This window comes from Manis javanica, chromosome 13 (genome assembly GCF_040802235.1).
Source record: "Manis javanica isolate MJ-LG chromosome 13, MJ_LKY, whole genome shotgun sequence".
In the NCBI taxonomy this organism is placed as follows: Eukaryota; Metazoa; Chordata; class Mammalia; order Pholidota; family Manidae; genus Manis; species Manis javanica.
In genome coordinates, this window is record NC_133168.1 from 15852371 (window position 1) to 15872196 (window position 19826).

Consider the following 19826-nt stretch of genomic DNA (forward strand, 5'->3'; position numbering starts at 1 on the left):
AATCGGGTTCTCCTTGTGCCCCCTCAGGCTATGGCTATCAGATGTGTTTGACCATTCATTCATCCTCTTTTTTATCCAACTTCCTGAATGCCTAGTATGTGCCTTGCACTGTGCTGGGCTTTGGAAACACAAAGATGAATAAAATAGAATCCCTTAGGTCAAGGGGCAGTCTATGGGAAAAGAAAGATATATGTGACTTACAGTATAATGTGATGTTGTTTGTCATAGGGTTATTCCACGCAACAAAGAGCAAAAATAGCCGAAGAGTCCTCCTGTCTGGCAGAATCAGGGAATTCAGAGTCAACTTCTCAGCATAGAAGATATTTAGGCTGGGTGTTGAAGGATGAATAGGAGTATCTAAGGAAAGGCAGTGTAAGGAATTCCAGAGGGAGAGTTGGAAATGACCATTGGCCCAGAGGCATGAAATTTCATTGCTTATTTAGGGAAGCATTGGAACTGGGGCAAAAGAGACACTGGAATAGCAGGGAATGAAGCTGGTCAGATACACAGGAGCGGCTTACAAAAAGCTTAGCACGCCTACCTGAGAACCTGTGGCTTTATTCAATCCAGAAGGCATTTATTAATCACTTACTAGGTATCTGGCATTCTGTTGGGCACTGGGAGTGGAAAGATGACTGAAGCATAGTCCCTATCCTTTAGGAGGTTAAATCACTTGGGAGGACAAACTTATAGACATCATTTCAATACGATGCTAAGGCCAGGAATAAACACTGGATACCGAGAATGGAGGGCACAGGTGTGAGGCTATGTCTGGGACGGGCTTCCTGGAAGCATTGCTGCTGGAGTTTAATCTTAAAGGATAAGTGGGTATAACCCAGAAAAGAAAAGAGAGGAAAAGCTGTCTGGGTAGATGAAACAAACACAGTAAACAAAGGCTTTGGACACCAAGCAGCACCATTTATTGTTTTTATTTACTCTGGAGGAAGAGATGGTAAACAGCAGCTTGGTAAGAGGCTGGAAGCGACAAGAGGCAAGAATGGGGGATCGGTAAGAGCCGGGACACTGCGGCCAATATGCCAGGCTGAGCCCTTTGGACTTGGTCTTGCAGGAAATAAGGAGCTATGGAAAAGTCTAGAGGAGGGCAGCGATGTGATCGACTTCACATTCTGGGTAGCCCACTCGAGCGGCATTGTGGGACAGGGCGAATCCAGAGGCAAGGGGATGAGGCTGCTGCAATGTCCAGGCAAGAGCCGCTCAGGCCCTGAAGGAAGGAGGGGAGGGAGGAGCAATGAGCGCGTTGTTCATGTACATACTTTCTATTAAGCCGATTTCTAAAGGACACTATTATGCTGTGTGAAAGTCGTATCTGTTGTTAGATCCTATCCCCCCTTCTAGCCCCTAGAGAGAAAGAAAATGACTGCTTTAAGTATGAGTCCAGAGCCATGTTTACAGCAGCATTATTCACAATTGCCAAAGGTGGAAGCCACCCAAGTGTCCATCAACAAACAGGTGAACGGATAAACAAAGTGTGGTATATACATACAATGGAATATCATTCAGCCTTAAAAATGAAGGAAATCCTAACACGCACTACAACAGGAATGAACCCTGAAACAAACTAAATGAACAAGACAGATGTAAAAAAGCAGTGTATGACTCCCCTGCTACGAGCTGCCGGGAGCGGTCGGATTCATGAAGACAAAACGGAGGATGATGGTTGCCAGGGGCTGGGGGAAGTGGGGAGAATGGGGAGTTACGTGTCTCATGGGGACAGAGTTTCAGATGGGGAAGATGGAAATGTTCTGGAAATGGACGGCAGTGTTGATTGCAAAACAATGTGAATGTTCTTCATGCCGATGAACTTAAAAAATGGCTAAAATGCTAAATGTTACGTTATGTATATTTTACCACAGTTTTAAAAAAGAATACAGAAGGAAGATAAAATTCTGCAATATTAATGGTAGCCATTGATGTTGCTCAAATAAAGGAGTAAGAGGTGGATCTGTAGAAACTGGATTCATAGAAATGAAGAAATGTAAGAGGTAGAGTCACATGCGGTTGAGTAATACCATCTGCGGCAAAACCTTTTCAAAACCAAGATTGATGTCTATATTATACCTCAACTGTGAGATTTACTGACCCTAAAACAGAATCTTGTACTAATTGTTAAAAGAAAAAGAGTCTAGCCCAGCCCACCACCTGTTTTTGTTAATAAAATTTTATTGGGCCCCCAGCACACCCACGTGTGTTACCTTTGCCTGTGGCTGCTTGTGTTCTACCGCAGCAGAGTTCAGTACTTGCCACAGAGACTATCTGACCTGCAAAGCCAAAAATATTTATCATCTGGCTACCTATTGAACAAATTGCTGAACTCCATTCTAGACATTTGAATATGGACTGGGCATTAGATAATAGCATTGTACAGATGTTAAATTTGTGGTTATTGGTGAGAAGGCTCTTGTTCTTAGAAAAGGATGCTGAAGATTGATGGGGGAACGTTCAAATGGCAGATGATGGATTTAGAGACAGATAAATAGAAAGACTGATAGAAGGTAGATAGATAAAAGAGGTAGATAGATAAAATGTAGCAATGTGGTAACAACGAATCTTGCTCAGGGGCAGAAAGGTGTTCATTGTGTTATTCTTGAAACTTTCTAAGGTTTGAAGCTTGTCCAAAATAAAAATAGAAACAAAAAAGAATGAATCTACTTTTAGAACTCAATCCTTCTAGCCCCCTGCAGGGTCTTGGACACTAGGATTTGCTAACTGTACATGATCCCAAATTAGAATGTGTTCAAATCAGGGATAAGGTCATGTCCTCTCTGCCCGGTAGAGGGTATATGCCAACCAGTCACATCCCACTAGTTCCTGGATTCTTTTTGGTGTTAATTTTTCCTTTTTGGGTGTAATTGTGTTCTGGACTCTCCACCTGCTATACAAGTAATGCCAGCAAATCCTCTTGTGGATTGGCTATAAAAATAGCAAATAAGAGGCACAATTTCTCTACTTGCATTTTTACAGTCACACAGAAATTGAACAATTCTTCTTGTGTTCCACTTGCCCTTTTGTGTCTCTATTTATCCCAATGTTGGACCTGATCTTCCTTCACTATTTTTTGTTTAAAGTTCTAAGAGCTGACCCTGTAGTTCACAAGCTAATTAGGGATACACAACCTGTATCCAGAAAGAGATATGTGAGAACAATTACCAAGGAACAGGCCATTTCCTACTCTGTCTCAACAGTTCCACACCCTGAAATATCTCCTAAAGAAATTCTCATCACAGTTAGAGAGTGACATGCACAGGGGTTTTCTCTGCAGTTTTTGGTGGTGGGGAATGTAAAGTAATCTGAAAATCAGTGGGGGAACGAACAGGTAAAAGTGAGAAACGCCCACCCACCATGCAGTTCTTTGCACCTCTAACCATCACCCAGGGGGTGTGTCCGCAGCAACACATGCATAGCACAAGTCAGGACTTGGGGAAACAAATGTGAGAAACACAGCCACAGATAATAATGCAATAGCGTTTATGGAAACTAGAAGTACAAGCACACAAGATTAGTACACATTTACGAGAATACTTAATACACATTAAATATTTTACAATGGCTGCTAATGGAAAAGGGACTGGGATAGAAGGGAACACGCGATTAAACACTTAAAAATTCTTAAGAAAGTAGGGCCTTGCTGCACCAATAAGGATATTCAAGGAAAAGAAAAAATAATTTATAAAAAGAGGCAACTGACAACACTCAGTATGTATGTGATGAGAGCAGGAAGCCAAGACATAACCAGAGGGTGGTTTATTGGGGAAATCTTCCTGAAAAAGGGGACTTTTAGGCACAATGTTTCAACCTCACCCAATGCCATCCCCCACTAACACTTCTATTAATCCCGACTGCCATCAAATAGCTACTGTCACCACAGAAACTAATGATATTTAATAATAACACTAACTGTTTTTTGAATGTTCAAAATACAAGGCCAAAATACAGTCTAAATAATTTACATGCATTACTTAAGTTAACCTCCTTAAAAACTCTTACGGTATAAGGATTACTTTCATTTTATTTCACAGATGGGGAAATTAAGGATTAGGGAAATGTATTAATTTGTCCAGGCGACAGAGCTAAAATGTAGCAAAACAAGATTGATAGGCCATCCTGTCTGGCCCCCCGGAGTTGTGCTCTTAACATCTCTTCTGCTGAAAAAACATGGCAGGCACTCAACGAATGCCATGACACAGGACAAACACATACCAAAAGATGCTTAATGCAAACCAAGGAAGGCAATATTGCATTTAGAGCGTCCTTCCAAATTGGAAGCCACACAAGTGGCAGACAAAACAAATTACTGTTCATTAACATGCTTGTTACAGCAAGTAGCCCAGCCCTGGATCTATCTAGGTTTATTCACTCATTGAATAAATTTTGATTTGGTTGAGAATCTACAATGTGCCAGGCACCACTCTAAGTGCTGAGGATATAGCCGTTCAGGCAAGGTTCCTGCTTTAATGGAGTTACATTGAAATGGAAGGGGACTGGAAATTGAGAGGGCAATTAAATTAGGTCAGGAACCAATTAGGCATATTCAAGAAACAGAGAGAAGGCCAGTGGGCGAGAAGGGGGGTGACATAGATAAGACTGGAGAGGGGAGCAGAGTTTAGGGCATGGTAGACTTTGTAGGCTAGTGTAAGGATCTTTGATTTCATTCTCATTGTGATGAGAAGCTATTGAAGAGTTTGGCAAGGGAGTGTTTTCAGCTGACTTAAATTTCTGTAAGACCACTTGGTTATGGGTGGAGAATAAGAGAGTACACTGTAGAGAGAGGAGTAGGGAAAAAAGACCAGCTAGAGAGTTTGTTAAGCAGCCCAACCTGGCTTTTAGTTCTGGCTATGAAGAGTAGCTGGTCATATCTTACCCTCCTATAAACAGCAATACATCTGAACAAATATGTAAAATAAGGCATTGGACAGCAACCAATGCAGAGAAACATACAAGGTAGGCCTGACATTCACCAGGGTTTGCTCCTTAAAAACATTTCAAACCAGCACACAGAAACAGAGATCAAGTGGCAACTGATAGTAGTGTCACCAGGTAGAGGAAACAAAGATGGAAATTTGAGGCTGCTAAATGGCTAAAATTGGACAGGTGGGATACTGGAAAGGACAGGACCTCTCTCACACAGAAGAAACTTCAAAATTTGAGTCACAATCCATCATGTTCTTGGTTACCCCTTGTGGTGGTTAATTTTATGTGTCAGCCTGGCTAAGCCACACAATGCAGATATTTGGTCAAATGCCAGTCTAGATATTGTTGTGAAGATTTTTTTTAAATGAGATATACTGGTGTTTAGACTTTGAGTAAAGCAGATTACCCTCTATAATATGGTGGGCCTCATCTAATCAGTTGCAGGCCTCAAGAGGAAACAGACTGAAGTCTCCTGAGGAAGAAGGAATTCTGCCTCCAGGCTACCTTCAGCCTTGAGCCTCTACATCAACTCTTCCCTGGGTATTCAGCTGGCCTGCATTGGACTTGCCAGCCCTCACTATTTTGTGAGCCAGTTCCTTAAAATCTCTCTCTCTCTCTCTCTCTCTCACACACACACACACACACACACACACACACACACACCACTGGTTCTGTTTTTCTGGAGAATCCTGACTTCTTAAGCTGTCCATGAACAACACACTTCTTAACTTTCTGACTCAGCAGTGAATAATAGTTGCATAGACATAAAATGAAAATACTAAATATGGATTAACTGACAATTACAATTCAAACATAGGGTGGAGTGGTGGGAAGCTAAAGCGGCTATATAAAGCTAAAACTGTCATCCACTATTATAAGTCAAAGATAATTAGATGTATCAAGAAATAGCAACATACCATGTTATTTAAAGGAAATATGCAGATAAATATCAAAAGAAATAGCTAAAAAAGTACTTAAGCCTCTGTAAAGTGGGATGGGTCTGTGTAATGCATGTGGCTGTATTTTATTATAACCTTTTAGTATTGTTCGACTTTTTAAACTACACATATGCATTACTTTGTTAAAACGGAGCAAAACACATAACAAAACTACCATTCACCAAACAGGAAGGACCTTGAGATGTAGGAGAAGATAAGACAAATGAGTCATGCTTTGTAAAATTTTTTCACAGCCTTGAAGGCATCATAGAAACTCCCTCTTTCTCCAAATTTTGTATTCTAAAATTTCAGAGGATTTATTGCTCATTCAATAGGTAATAAACAGGTTTGAGGCCAAGAGTCCTAATTTTAAGAAAAGTTGGGAAAATCTGTAAAGTCATAAACCATGTTTGCTTGCTGTTTGGAAATTTGTCAAAAAAGAAAGCAGTGTGTTCACAAGAACCTGCACTTGAAGAATTCTTAACTAGTTCAGATCACTAACTACCAACAGAATTCAATTCAAGAATGACAGGAAAATGTTCGCAAACCTGGGTGGGAAGATTAAAAAATACCCATATAGACGCAGAACTGGCTGCATGCTAGAAATGACTGGTAAAGCGCTTGGATTACTTTAGAAATGAAAAAGATAGACTAAAATCAAAATTCAACTTCACCTTTTTAAAAGAACATATGCAAAGACATAACATGATGGAGGAAATAGCCCATGGTTTAAGTGATGCTTATGTGAAGCCAAACAGGCCTGGTATGGATCAGATTCTGACACTGATGCATAACGCTGCCCTGAACTATTGTCTTAGCCAATGCCAGGGGAATAACCATAAATTTTCCTATTTTTATTGCTAGTACTTAGTATTTTTCTGATTCTTCTGTCTCCAACCACGCTGTCATTATTTTCTACAGTAATATTCAATTACAGTGCTTGACTTAAGGAGATTCTAGAAAATATGAAGAAAGATTCCAAGACCCTGACAGTTTGGTAAATAATTCCTAAGAGAAAAGCTCAAAGACCTTGATGGGTTACATCATCAGTAACATAAGACAACATAAAGAACTGTTTTCTTCAGTTTGTATCCTGACCAACCTAAGGACATAGATATGCAATCAGTCGACATGAAACTAGAGGTCACTAATTTTTAATTTGTTAACTTTTGCTGTTTTGTTCATCTACTTATTTCTGACTAGGTTCCCAGTGGCTTCCTAATAAATCAGTCCTCATGAAATACCATCAGTTCCAAAAGGAGCCACGTTCTCTCTGCTAGGATTATCCCTAGGTCTCTTAAGACAGTTAACAGAGCAAAATAATGAGATTACTTTCAAGACCAGCTCAACCATTATTAGTTTTCAAGTATTGCATCTCCCTAAAGAAACAGTATGCACCTCCAGTGACCCGCTAAACTCCATCTCCAAATTTAGCTATACAGGCATGACTTTGAACTAGACAGGGGATATCTGTATTTTCCTTATCTTCCTTTTTACAAAATGCCTCAGTTTTCTTCAGTGGAACTTAAAAAATCCAGAAATGAGAAAGTAAAGGATTGTAGTTTCATAGAAATTTAGTTTCACTATTGTAGGCACCATTCATAAAACTATATCTGAATTTTAGAACCAAATCAGACATAAACACCTATCAAAGTAGTTTTAGGAGAAAGAAGAAGAGGAAGAAGAAATAAATAAGGCTAGAGATATGGTGATTTGAATTTGGCTCTTAGTGACAGAAATGAAAATTGCAAGCAGTCAGTATATGTTTTGGAAGTAAATGCACAATAATGGGTAGGGAAGAAGATGCCCAGAGAGGATGCAAGGACAGTCTCTAAGTTTTAACTCAAGTGACTGGGGAGACAGGGTGCCATTCACTGGGATGTGTACACTGGGGTCAGGCATGAGGATGCAACCATTTTAATTTTGTGAGCATTTTAATTTTGAGAGGCCTCATAGACTTCCTAACGGAGGTGTCGGGTAGGATGTTGGATACATGACTTTGAAGTTTCTGGGTGAGGACAGGGCTAAAGGCACAGATTTGAGAATCATAGGCCTTTAGGCAGTATTGAAGCCATGAGCCCCAGTGAAATTGCCTAGGGACAGTGTAAACATAAGAGAACTGGGTCTGGAGGCCTAACCCTCAGCCATGTCACTGTTGAGAGGTTTCGCAAAGAACAGACAGCAAGTGAAACCAAAATGGCATAAATGGTGGGAGGAACACCAACAGTTCAAATGATGTCACAGAAACCAGGAAAAGAAACTAACAGTTATTGCCAAAAGATGGGGTAAAATGAGAAAAAAAAATGACTTCTTGCTTTGGCTACATGAAGGTCATTGGTGACTGTGACACAAACCTTGACATGAGTTAGTGGAATCACGGGCACAAAAGCCAGAAAGGACAATGAGAAGGTGAAACTGTGTCTATAGTCCAATCTTTCAAGAAGTTTCTCTAGGAAAGGAAACCTGGAGATGGTATGGTGGTGAGAGGGGACCATTAGGCCTCGGGTGGATGTTGTTTTTATTTTTTACTGTGAAAACTTCCATGCTTAACATATGCAACACCAGAGGACAATATTATTTACCTTCCTGCACTCATCACTCAACTTCCACAATCATCAGTTTTTTTGCCTTTTTACCTATTGTCCCATTTTTTAATTTTTTAAACATGAAGATACAATTTTCATATAGTGAAAGTCACTCTTTTCAGAATGCAGTTCTGTGAGTTTGTATAAATGCATAAAGCCATATAACCACCACCAAAATCAAGATATAGGACAGTTCTGCCTCCCCCAAATTGTCCCTCCTGACTCTTTGTGCTCCCCTTCTCCTTTCACCCACAGGCCCTGGCACAGCTGGTCTGTTGCCTGCACCTGTCGTTCTGCCTGTCCAGAAGGTCATATAAATGGAATCAGACAGGATGCAGCCTGTCTGGCTTCTTTCACTAAGCACAATGCATGTAAGACTCATCCACACTGTTGCCTGTATGAATAGGTTGTTCTTCTATCACTGAGTATTCTACTGTATGGATGTACCACAGTTGATCCACTCCATGGCTCAAAGTCACTTGGTGTGTTACCAGTTTTTGGCCATTATGAATAAAGCTTTTCTAAATATTCATGTACAGGTTTTGGGGTGGACACGTTTTCATTTCTCTAGGTTAATATGTGTAAGTAGGATTTCTAGTCTTATGGTAAGTACATGCTTACATTTGTAAGGACCTGCCCAACTAGTTCGTAAAGTGACTCATCATTTTGTAATCCCACCAGGAATGTACGGAAGTTCTGGTGCTCAACAGTTTCACCAGCTCTTGATAATGTCATCTTTTTAAAAACTTTTCCCATTTTAATGCATGTGCTTGCAGTGGTATCACATTGTGGTTTAATTTACGTTTCTCTAATAACTAACTATGTTGAGTATCTTTTCAAATGCTTTATTTTCCTTTTTTTTTTTTTTTTTTGCCTTCTGTGTATCTTTGTTGGTGAAGTATGTGTCCAAATCTTTTACCCTTCATTTATTTGGTCGATTGCTTTCTCATTATCAAGTTTTGAAAGGTGTTTTTTTTTTTACTACCTTCTGGATACAAGTCCTTTCACAGGTATGTGTTTTGCAAATTCTTTCTCCTATGTGGCTTATCTTTTCATTCTCTTAACGATGTCTTTTGTAGAGAAAAAGTTTTCTATTTTGACAAAATCCAATTTATCAATATTTTCCTTATGGATCATACTTTTGGTGTCATATTAAAAAAAAAAACAGTTGCCAAACCCAGTGTCACAAAGATTTGTTTCTGTGCTTTCCAAGCCTCTAATCTGGTGTCTTGCTTTAGATTTAGGATCCCCTTTTCAATTAGTTTTGTACAAAGTGTGCAGTATGAGTCAAGGGTTTTTCCTTTTTTCTTTGTCTTTCTTTCCATTTTTTTTTCTGGCATATGATTCAATTGTTCCAGCATCGTTTGCTTAAAGACTATACTTTTGCCATAAATTTCCTTTTCATCTTTGTAAAAAAAAAAAAAAATCAATTGATCATCTATATGTGTGTCTATTTGTGGTCTCCCTATACTGTTCCATGGATCTATGGATCTATCCTTCCACCAGTTTGACACTCTCTTATTTACTGCAGCTTAACACTAAGTTTTGAAATAAGGAAGTATGGATTCTTCTTTTAAAAGGAGTTCTTTAAAAAATTATTTTAGCAATTCTAATTCCTTGGGCCTTCCATATGGATTTTAGAATTGGCTTGTCAACTAAAAAAAAAACCTACAGATTTTGATGGGGATTGAATTGACCTATACTTGAGAACTTTTCCTGAGTGATGAGGGTCGTGACCCAATGAGCCAGAGCTTTTCTGTGATACAGAATCACATCCTTTATGCTGCCAGGTTATTAGAGGCAAAAGGGACCTGAGTGTTTTGGTAGCTGAGTGCACGTACAGAAGGCAGTGTTCCCGGTGGAAAATCATCCTAAAGCTGCCTTCATCCTTTTGTCTGCTGTTGCCCTGGATCACTGTTTGGAAAAGGGAACTAGTTAAATCAGTCCTTGTGGCAACACAATGCTTACTGGGAGGAAACAAAGTAGATAAACTGCCCCAAAAGAACAGAAAAGAATGGAGAAATGGGAAAACCAGGAATCCATATATAGGAATATATGTATATATATATAGAAATACATAGGAGAACTTAAGTAGGAGGAAAAAAAATGAATGAGAGAAAATAGACCAAACCAGTGAAACCGGCTCAGACAAGAAGAAAATGCAATTAAGAAAGTAGGAGAAGAAAAAAACAGTCAGTGTGGTATATGGTTTTTTCTTTGCTCTGCTTCATATGAAGATTTCCTATCAAATTATTAAACACATGCAATAATGAAGTACAGACTGCATATAGAATGAAATAAAATATGCACAGCCTTTAAATAAATGGTCATTGTGTTTTACTTATAATCAATAATGCCCCACAACAGAGGCATCTGGAAAACTGTATTTAAATACTTTTTGAAAGCAAGAAACAATGAATGTTCTTGGACATATATAGAACAGTTATTAGTATATTACTCATATAAGCATATGACTTTAACTTTCCTCTTTATTTAATTTCTGGGGCATTTTCAATGACTGTCCTTAATGTCCCTCCTTAAATAACAGTAGGAAAATACAAGCTGTTTAAGAACTAATTATAAGAAATTAGAGGGAGTAGGTTATATGGAGTGATGCCTATTTTTAGACTCTCAACCCTAAAACTACACATCTGATAAAAATGAAAATCAAATACAGTTCGCTTGGATGCCTGCCTCAGCTCCTGTCTTATATGTGATCATTTTGGCCACAGCTCTGCTCTCTGTGTCTTTACATGACTGTTTTTTTTCTTCCTGTTTCCAAACATCACCTACTTCCCTGGTCTGCCTGGACCTCCCCAGGCATATTGTGATCCGGCCCTTACCCCATGGCCTTATAATTGTGTAGTATATGGGAAGTAGGTATTCAACATACTACTGTAGTATATGGCATTTCTGTAGGCATTTCTGCCAGCAGTTGAGTGAAACCTTCACTTGCCTTATGTACTGAAAATATCTCTGATGTAAAAGAAAAAAATGTATATACGTATGACCTCTGCCGTAGTGTCAGGGCAGCCAGACCCTTTGCGATCTGCTCTGTTGCTGTCAGCTTCCCCACTGTCTGGTGCCTGGAGGCAGGCTTAAGTTCAGTACACAAATGCAACCAGAAGTTCTCTTCCTCAAATCCAAGTGAAATACACCTATTTTCCTCCTTTCTTCATTTATCAAGATTATCTGGAAATTTTCAACTGTTTCTATTTATATGTCCTCATTCTGTATTTTGTCATTCTGAAGTTTCTCCTAGTCACGAAGCAAGGGCTCAACATAATATTGCTGCAGCTTGAACAGTCACTCCTAGCAAGACGATGCTGTCACGTTAATGATCCTGTGAGTTTTAGGAATAATGAATATTATGAACGTCATTATTTCCATGAGAAATAGTGTTTCCTTTCACCATAAAGGAAAATATAATGTTCACATATTGAGTGAAAAGATGTGGACATCCTGTTCTAAATTTTGAGGGAAATTTGCCCTACTTTGTGGTTATAATATCTGAAATTATCCATTGAGTTTGTCCATAAAATTCTCTGTGACTGCGGTGGACTCACCAGCATGCTTTCTGAAGATAAACTGGTATAATTTCCATTAAATGTGGTAGATTTAACTAACAAGTTCAGTCCATGTTACTGCTAAGAACACTTAAAAGTGCTGGATAAAACAAAACAAAAATGATTTGTGTAATGCATAGTTGAGTTCAAACCAAAGAAAGGAAAATTTCCAGGGGCTGAGAAAGGAGCAGGTACCAAAACCCACAGGGGCAAAATGAAATGAAAGCCAAACGGCCAACAGATGCAGGCGTGGGTCTTCCAGGCTCCAGGCTGATGTTTTAACATCTTTACAGAAGCAGGGCAGTCAAAGCCTTAGACCGTTGGGAGGCAAGGTGGGGAAACAGAGCACCATTTCTCTGCAAGTATTCTGTGAAGGAGAACCCTGGCCAGCTCCCCCCGGAAACCCAAGCAGCATCTCTTGGGTGCCGGATGAAGAGAATCGCCTGTGGATCGTCAGAAACCTAAGTCATTGGCTGTGGCACCTGAATTTGCAATACCAGCTTGGGATAGGAATGAACAAAAACTGGCCCAGGGAAGACAGGAATCCTAGGATCTCTGCAGAGCAGGACATAAAGACAGCCCAGCTCAAAGGAGACTTCCACAGAAAAGAACTTGACAGTGGCTTAATTCACAGTAAAATATTACACTCACCGAAGGAAACCAGCTGTCAGGAGGAGGAGCCACGCTATGCAGAACCAGGAACCAAAGGAAACAGAACAATTTGAAAAGGCCTATAAAAATAAATCTGATTAAAAGATAGACTGAGTAAAATACATATGATTAAATATGATTAAAATAAAGACTTTCACGTGTGACGAACTAAGATGACGTGGAAATGGGTGGAGGCGGGGATATACTAGCTGGTGCAATGTCCCAGGCACTTAAGAGATATGAAGGACATCATTAATTATAAGGGCTGTTGAGTTGGGTGGTCATTGCTAGGTACCATTGATTCACTGAAAAGAGAAAATGACAGGCTCAGATTTATTAATTAACAATTAAAGCAAAGTATGAGAATCAGGGGCTCTTTAGCAGCCTTTAAAGAGACTCTGATGCCCTGTAGTCAGAGGGCAAATATAACACCCCCTAACCCACAAAAAAAGGGCACAGGACTTCAGAGCAGCAGAACTCCAGAAAAGGCTGAATTCTCAGCCTGGGCTAGTCTCCTAAGCCAAAGTCAGGTCCCTCAGGGGAGTGAGAGGGATCCTGAGAGTTGGGATGAGTTACCTGGGTAGATTCAGTTGAAAACCTTGAATCTTCAAATTCTCTGGAAACTTCTGGTGCCACACAGAGATAGATCCCCTTCCTCCTGCTTTCTTAAAGACTATGCGGAGGGGCCCAAGTGAAGCAGGAGTCTTAAAAAGCAATGCTTGCCCTCCAGGACCTGCTCCCATGACTTCTCTTGGCCACTGGAACTAAGGGTCAAATCTCAGTATAACTTAACCAGGAAGGAGGGTTTGCTAAGGGAGGAAAGAGATGATAAACCCTAGTGGCAGCAGGACCTGGCTAATAAGAATAACAGGAATTGGGGGAGTGTGGAAGGAGATGATCCTTGGGGTGCAGGATTGAAGCAGATAAAACACACATATGAGGGTGAGTTTTGTGATATGGGACACTTGGCCATGATACACAATTTAACGCCCTGCTAAACGTCCCAGCTGACACTTCCAGTACTCTACTTAGATGCCTCTTAAAATCTTAGAAGTGATGGCGCATGTTAAATAAACTGGAGATGCTAGTACTACAGTGGTAAGCTGTGGAAAGAGGGGTCAAAAAGGCTGAGAGAAGTAGGCATGCTAGAAGGGATCCAACCCCACCAGCTGACCGTTGTGTGCCCTGTACCACCTGGAGGGCAGCCTATGACCACTATGCACACTGGCGAGGGGACACTAGCCTCATTGACAAACTCAAGAGGGCTGTCCTCTGTTGGCAGAACGGACCATAGAAAATGCCATTTCCCATCTTGGCCCCCAGTAGCAATGGAAATAATAAGATCTTAGAATAGCAAAGACCCAAATGGCAACATTTAACTGTCAGAAGAAGATGGGTATAATTTCCATGGCAGGCAGCAAGGACGAAGATGGCTCAAAGCATATGATGTTCCTGGAGGCAGTATAGATAGGCAACCAACAAGGACATATTCAAAAGAGATCAAGAAAAGGTGAGCAGAAGACTAGGGTCAGCCAGCCCAGTGGAGAAGCCTGATCCTTGACCCAGTGCCCAGATCAGAGCCAGTTCCCTGACTTGGAGCCCACTGATAGAGGAGAGCTGGGTCTCAATAAGGAAGGGCCTGCACCCTCATGACAAGTCTATACTGTACTGATTTCCCCAGTCCTTCCCCCCAGATACTCATGTTTACCGAAGAAGTATTCCCCCTTCTCTGAGGGGGATAAACATGTATTAGAGAGAGGGGGGTACTCAGTGTACCATCGTGGACCTCCCTTTAAAGCAGAAGCAAAGAACCGAAGTGGATGGATCTGTGTAAACAGGTACAACATATGTGATCATCCACTTCTGTATGAGAAAGGGCAACAAAAAATGGAAATAAGCAAAAAGCTGGAGGAGATATTTGGAAATAAGTATGAGAAAACCCTTGGAAAATCTTGCTTTGCATGCCAAGGTGGTCAGACATTTGCCGCCTTACAATTCTGCCTTTCTTTGGGAGGAGATAAAACACTGGCACTAGCATTTCTAGAAGCCTTGGAATGCAGAGCCCTCACCATTTCATCCCAGGAGACAGTTTATACAAAATGAAATCAGAAAAAGACTGGGGGCATGTAATTCTAACACCTCACTCTTTATTCATAAAACTTGTATATACTTGCTTCTTTATAATGTTTCCATTAAGAAAAGCCCACTTCTCACTATGCTGATAGACAGAATCTACAATGGGGTATGTGGTGGGGACTTGATAATGTATACAGTGCAGAATCACCTAAATTATCTTCCATCCAAAAAGTCCCCATCCCTACTTCCCCTTCTAGTGCCAGCTTCTTGGGATGAAAAGTGAAGGGAAGATGAAATAAGAAGTGAGTCAGGTGCAAAGCAGAACAGACTCCAAGAAGGGACTAGCTGTTACCAAAAGGGAGGGGTGTGGGAGGGCGGGTGGGGAGGGAGGGAGAAGGGGATTGAGGGGTATTATGATTGGTGCACATGGTTTGTCTGGGGGTCACAGGGAAGCGAGTAGAGCACAGAGAAGACAAGTAGTGACTCTGTGGCATCTTACTATGCTGATGGACAGTGACTACAATGGGGTGTGGGGCAAACTTGATAATATGGGTGAATGTAGTAACCACAATGTTGCTCATGTGAAACCTTCGTAAGAGTGTATATCAATGATACCTTAATAAAAAAAAAAGGAAGTGAATCAGGTGAACAATGAGGAAAACCAGAGCAGCTGTCCCAGAGGTGACCATCTGACACCAACAATTCCTCTGCTGCAGTCAAAGCCAGAAGGCTAAGTAGCCAGATCCTCACCACAGAGGCAGCAACCTGAATGGTAGAGGCAGCCATGATGGTGACATCAGCACCAAAAGCCCAGGCCACCCAGAGAGTTACAGGGGAGATCAAGGCTCAAAGGAGATGGAGCTGGAGGGAAAGGATTGCTGTTGAGTTCACATGTGAGATACCCCGAGACTCCTTAGAAGGAAAGGCAGGTTCTGAAGAGATGCTTTTCCCAGGTGGGATCTGAGTTCCATTAGACTGACAGCTATCCCTCATTACAAATTCAGGCTGGTGACCTGAAGGGATGTTGGTAATAGTTGAATAACTTGTACATTGAACAAAGTCCCCTTTTCCTTAGCTAGCATTCACTTTTGACCCCTAACCCTGAGACCAAATGTGAACTCTTTTAAAATGATAGTTTTTAAAATATTACCCATCCTCAGGGCCCATCTTAAATGCTACCTCGTACATGAAGCTTTCCTTGATTGCCTGAATGCTAAGTGCTTTCTCTCTCCTGAGTTCACATGGCCATTTCTATTTGCATTATGATTTCCACTCCCATACTTTGTAATGGAGCCATTTGTGTGAATCTCAGGCCACAGTGACTTCCAGGTGGCTAAATCCCATGGGCATTTTTAGTTGTCATTTTATTTGATCTCTTCATAGTATTTAATACCCTGGAAGATACTCTCCTTCTTAGAACATTCATCCCTCTGGCCTTTTTGGAGTTTTAAGATTTAACATGCTTCTGGAGTTTTGCCTGTCTGACTTCATCTCCCCCTTTTTCAAGTAACAACACCTTAATTTTCTTTTGAGGAACTTTCCATCACATTGCCATCTGGGCTGATGCCAACCCCCAGGTCGGAGATGAGCATATAAGCCAGGCCACGCCAAAAATAGTGATACCTGGTATTCATACCGGAACCCATAGAATAAAGATGTCTTCTTTACCTTAGGTGGGGTGTGAACCTAAAGCTTCTGCCGGGAACCTAGACAGGCCACCATGTGCAATGAGCCACTTGGGAAAGAAGCCCTTTCACAAGAAGGCAGAATGGAGAGACGGAGAGAAGCAGGTTCCTGACGACCTGTTTGAGCACTTTGACCCAAGCATGTTTGACTAGTCTTGTGTTTAGGCTCTAAGAGTCAACAGTTATTATCATAATCATTATTACTTTGCTTAAATCATTGAGAATGGATTTCAGCAACACACATCTGAAAGGGTCCAGCACCTCGGACCTTCGACTCTCCGGCCCTCCCTCCTGGCAGCTCCTTCCCAATGTCCTTCGCTGACTAATCCCCCTCAGACTTTAAATGTCATAACCCGTCTTAGACCATCCTAGCTCCCTTTCCCTTCTTGCTGGCTCTGTCTCCTTGGGCGATCTCAGCCACGCCCCTGGCTTTAATCACCATTTTATATAGTCTTTAATCCAGGGCTCTCTTAGAACTCCAAATATATAATTATCTGCCTACTTAGTGTGTCTATTTGAATGCCTCAAAGGCATCTTAGATGCATCAATCCTGAATTATGACCTTTTCTCCCCAAATAGCTCCCCTCCTCGGTTCCCATCACAGCAAGCAACACAAGACACAATCTAGAGTCATCTAATCTATTCTCCACGCTGTGGTCAGAGTGAGCTACTCACACAATTAAATCACGCCTCTTCTGCCCAGACGCTGCCAAGACCTCCACATTGTTCACAGGTGTGTCCAAGGTCAGGGCATGGGCCCCAGGGCCCTGCACAGTGTGGTTCCCACCCCCCTGAGGGCCAGGTGGGTCACTGACTGGCTCAGGACCACACAGCACCAGGATTCAAACTGAGGCTGGTTGCACAGCCCCAGGGGCAGGGCCAGGGCTGTGCTCAGCCTTCCCTGGGGCCACTGCAGTTAGCGGGTGGAGCAGGGCAGCAAGATCTAGCTGTCGCTTGGTGGCCCCTGGGTGAGGCTGGAGGCAGAGGAGAGGGCAGCAGTCCCGGCCATCACCCGCCTGTCCCCCCAAGTCAGGTGGGGCGATGCTGATACCCCAAGGATTGAAAGGCCCCTCGCTCTCTGGGTCAGATCTCTCCTCCTTACCCCTGAACCCCTTGGCTCCACCCCTCATCACTTCCCGGCCCACGGCGTGCTTCCTCCCTCCCTCCCTTCCTCCGAGCCTTGGCCTGTCCCCTCCCCTTGCCTCCTTCCCCTTCCCCAGCTCACTCCCCATCACCCTCAGATCTCAGCTCCACAGCCCAAAGAGCCTTGCCTCTCTCCGCCCGACCGCATAGGACTGCTGTAATACGCTCCCGTCGCACCCCATTATCATACTCACCATATCAGTGTGATTCTTTGAGTAACATCTCTGTCCCCCACAAAGCTAAGCTTGAAGGTACAAAGACCACGTCCATTTCTCTGACTCATGCTTCCTTAGCACTTAGCCCTGCTGTGTAGTAGGCAGTGGGCACCTGTGACTATTTATAGACTAAAGCGGTAGAGACTTGATCTCTCCTGCTAAGTGAAGGAGCAGGTGAGTATGCCAGGGGGCAACATCTGAGCAGGGGGACTGCCGGTGATTAGCAGAGAGAGTGGAAAGGGGAGTTTCCAAAGGAAGGAGCACCCCAGTGGGCTGACAGAAGCCTGGAGAACAGCAGGGTGAATCACACCGATAAGGGGAAATAGGATAAGACACGATCACAGGGCAGTGCGTTTGTAGATAGCTATTTGTGTGGCTGGGCTGCTTAGCTGAGAATGGAGTGAAAAGTCCCAGGTGGTACTTTCTAATACTAATGAATTTTGAGGATAAGCATTTATAACCCAATCAAAGAGCTTCTAACGTGTGTGTGATGCATATAACATATAAAATATAGGGTAAGATGTGGTGCAGGCTTGTTGTGGATAATTGTTATGCAATCTTAACAAGTGTGGTGTTCACGCTATCTCTGCATGTTGAAACTTTAAAAGGAAATGTGACCAAGCACTGTTGGGAAATTAGTAACACAGGGCAGAGAAGCATCGCTGTCTGTAACTGGCTATGCCAGGAGATTTTTATGTGTTACCGAACAGTATAAACCACCTGGACAAGAACAAAAAAATAGAAGGTTTATTTTTTTTAAATTAATAAATATCTACTGGGCCTTTACCTTATACCACTTCTGCCACTTCCTAAGTCTATGATGTCATTTAACTTCTTGTGTCTCAGTAAAGTTGGAATTACAAGATTTGTTAGGAAGATTAAATAGAGAATATCACATTGGGGGGTCCTAAAAACCTGGTCTAATATAAACAATAAATTAGTTTTTATTATTTTTTAATGTTTTATTGTAAGTATATCCTGGGGGCCCTTTCTAGGACCTGAGGCTACAGTTGCAAGGAAGACAGAGAAGATAGGACTCTCATGAAAATGCTATTTCACTTAAGGTGGAGACAAAATAGTAAGTAAACTAGTAAACAAAATCATTTCTGAGGGGGATAGATACAAAGAAGGGTGATGGGGTAATGTTGCTTGTGGGGGTAGAGGGCACTTTCAAAAGGGCAGTCACAAAAGGTTTTGCTGAAGAAGTGATGGCTGAGCTGAGACCTGAACGATGGGAGACAATCAAAGAATCCTAACAGGGACATTCCAGGCCAGATGCACAGTAAGTGCAAAGGCCCGGAGGCAGAACTGAGTTAAAGAGTTAGAAGCGAGAAAATGCACTGTGGCTGGAATGTGGTAAGAGTGGAAGAAAGTGGTGTGAGATGAGGTCAGATGCGATGAGATGGAGAAAACCCTGGTACCAGCCTGTATTGACCAGAGCAAATGGTCAGAACCTTGACAGGTCATTCCTGCTATTAAGAGACTGAATTTCAGCAGTGTGACCCTGAGGGAGGCTGTTGAGGCAGAGCCTGGCTGAGGGGAGTGGCCTCAAGGGATCCATGACCTCTTTGTGGCTGCCCACCTCTCTGCCCGCTCGCTGTGGCAAACACAGCTAGTTACTCACCTATGACTGTGCCCGCCTCCTTCCTTGTTAGCAGGACCTTCATGATCATGGCAGCAGCAGGCCATTCCGAGTGGGACGGGTTTAGTCTCACCCAATCCAAATATCTTTGCAACTTGAAACCTATGGTAAAAGAGTTGCGTAGGAACCCAGCCCCAGGAAAGCTTCTCTCTGAGGCGTGAGAACCGAAAGCATCTACCCCACGCCCAGCCTGGTCACCGAGAGCTCAGACGGCCCCTTACTGTCGACACTTGGACAACTTTGTTATCCCACAGTCTTTGTTAGCATGACTGTACTTTTTCCAGGACTGTCGTACCTGAACGTCACAAAAGGAGAACTCTTCAGAGGAAAGTGTCAATAGTTTTCACCCCAAGGCCCTTCCATCCTTCTACAGCATCCTTACCTCGCTCTTTCCAC

General features: G+C 42.1%; 1 long non-coding RNA gene across 4 annotated transcripts; it reads right to left on the reverse strand.

Moving 5' to 3' along the window:
- Positions 1-930: 930 nt before the first annotated feature.
- On the reverse strand, positions 931-18035 carry LOC118971594 (uncharacterized). 4 transcript variants are annotated; one of them, XR_012124647.1, is made up of 4 exons: positions 13246-13427; positions 12670-12703; positions 2214-2279; positions 931-1222 (listed from the first exon to the last, which is right to left on the reverse strand). It is a non-coding gene; the product is annotated as an uncharacterized lncRNA (long non-coding RNA). The 4 variants fall into 4 exon arrangements; XR_005060103.2 differs by having other exon boundaries at positions 12670-12749; XR_012124645.1 differs by lacking the exons at positions 2214-2279; positions 13246-13427 and adding an exon at positions 17768-18035 and having other exon boundaries at positions 12670-12749.
- Positions 18036-19826: the final 1791 nt, after the last annotated feature.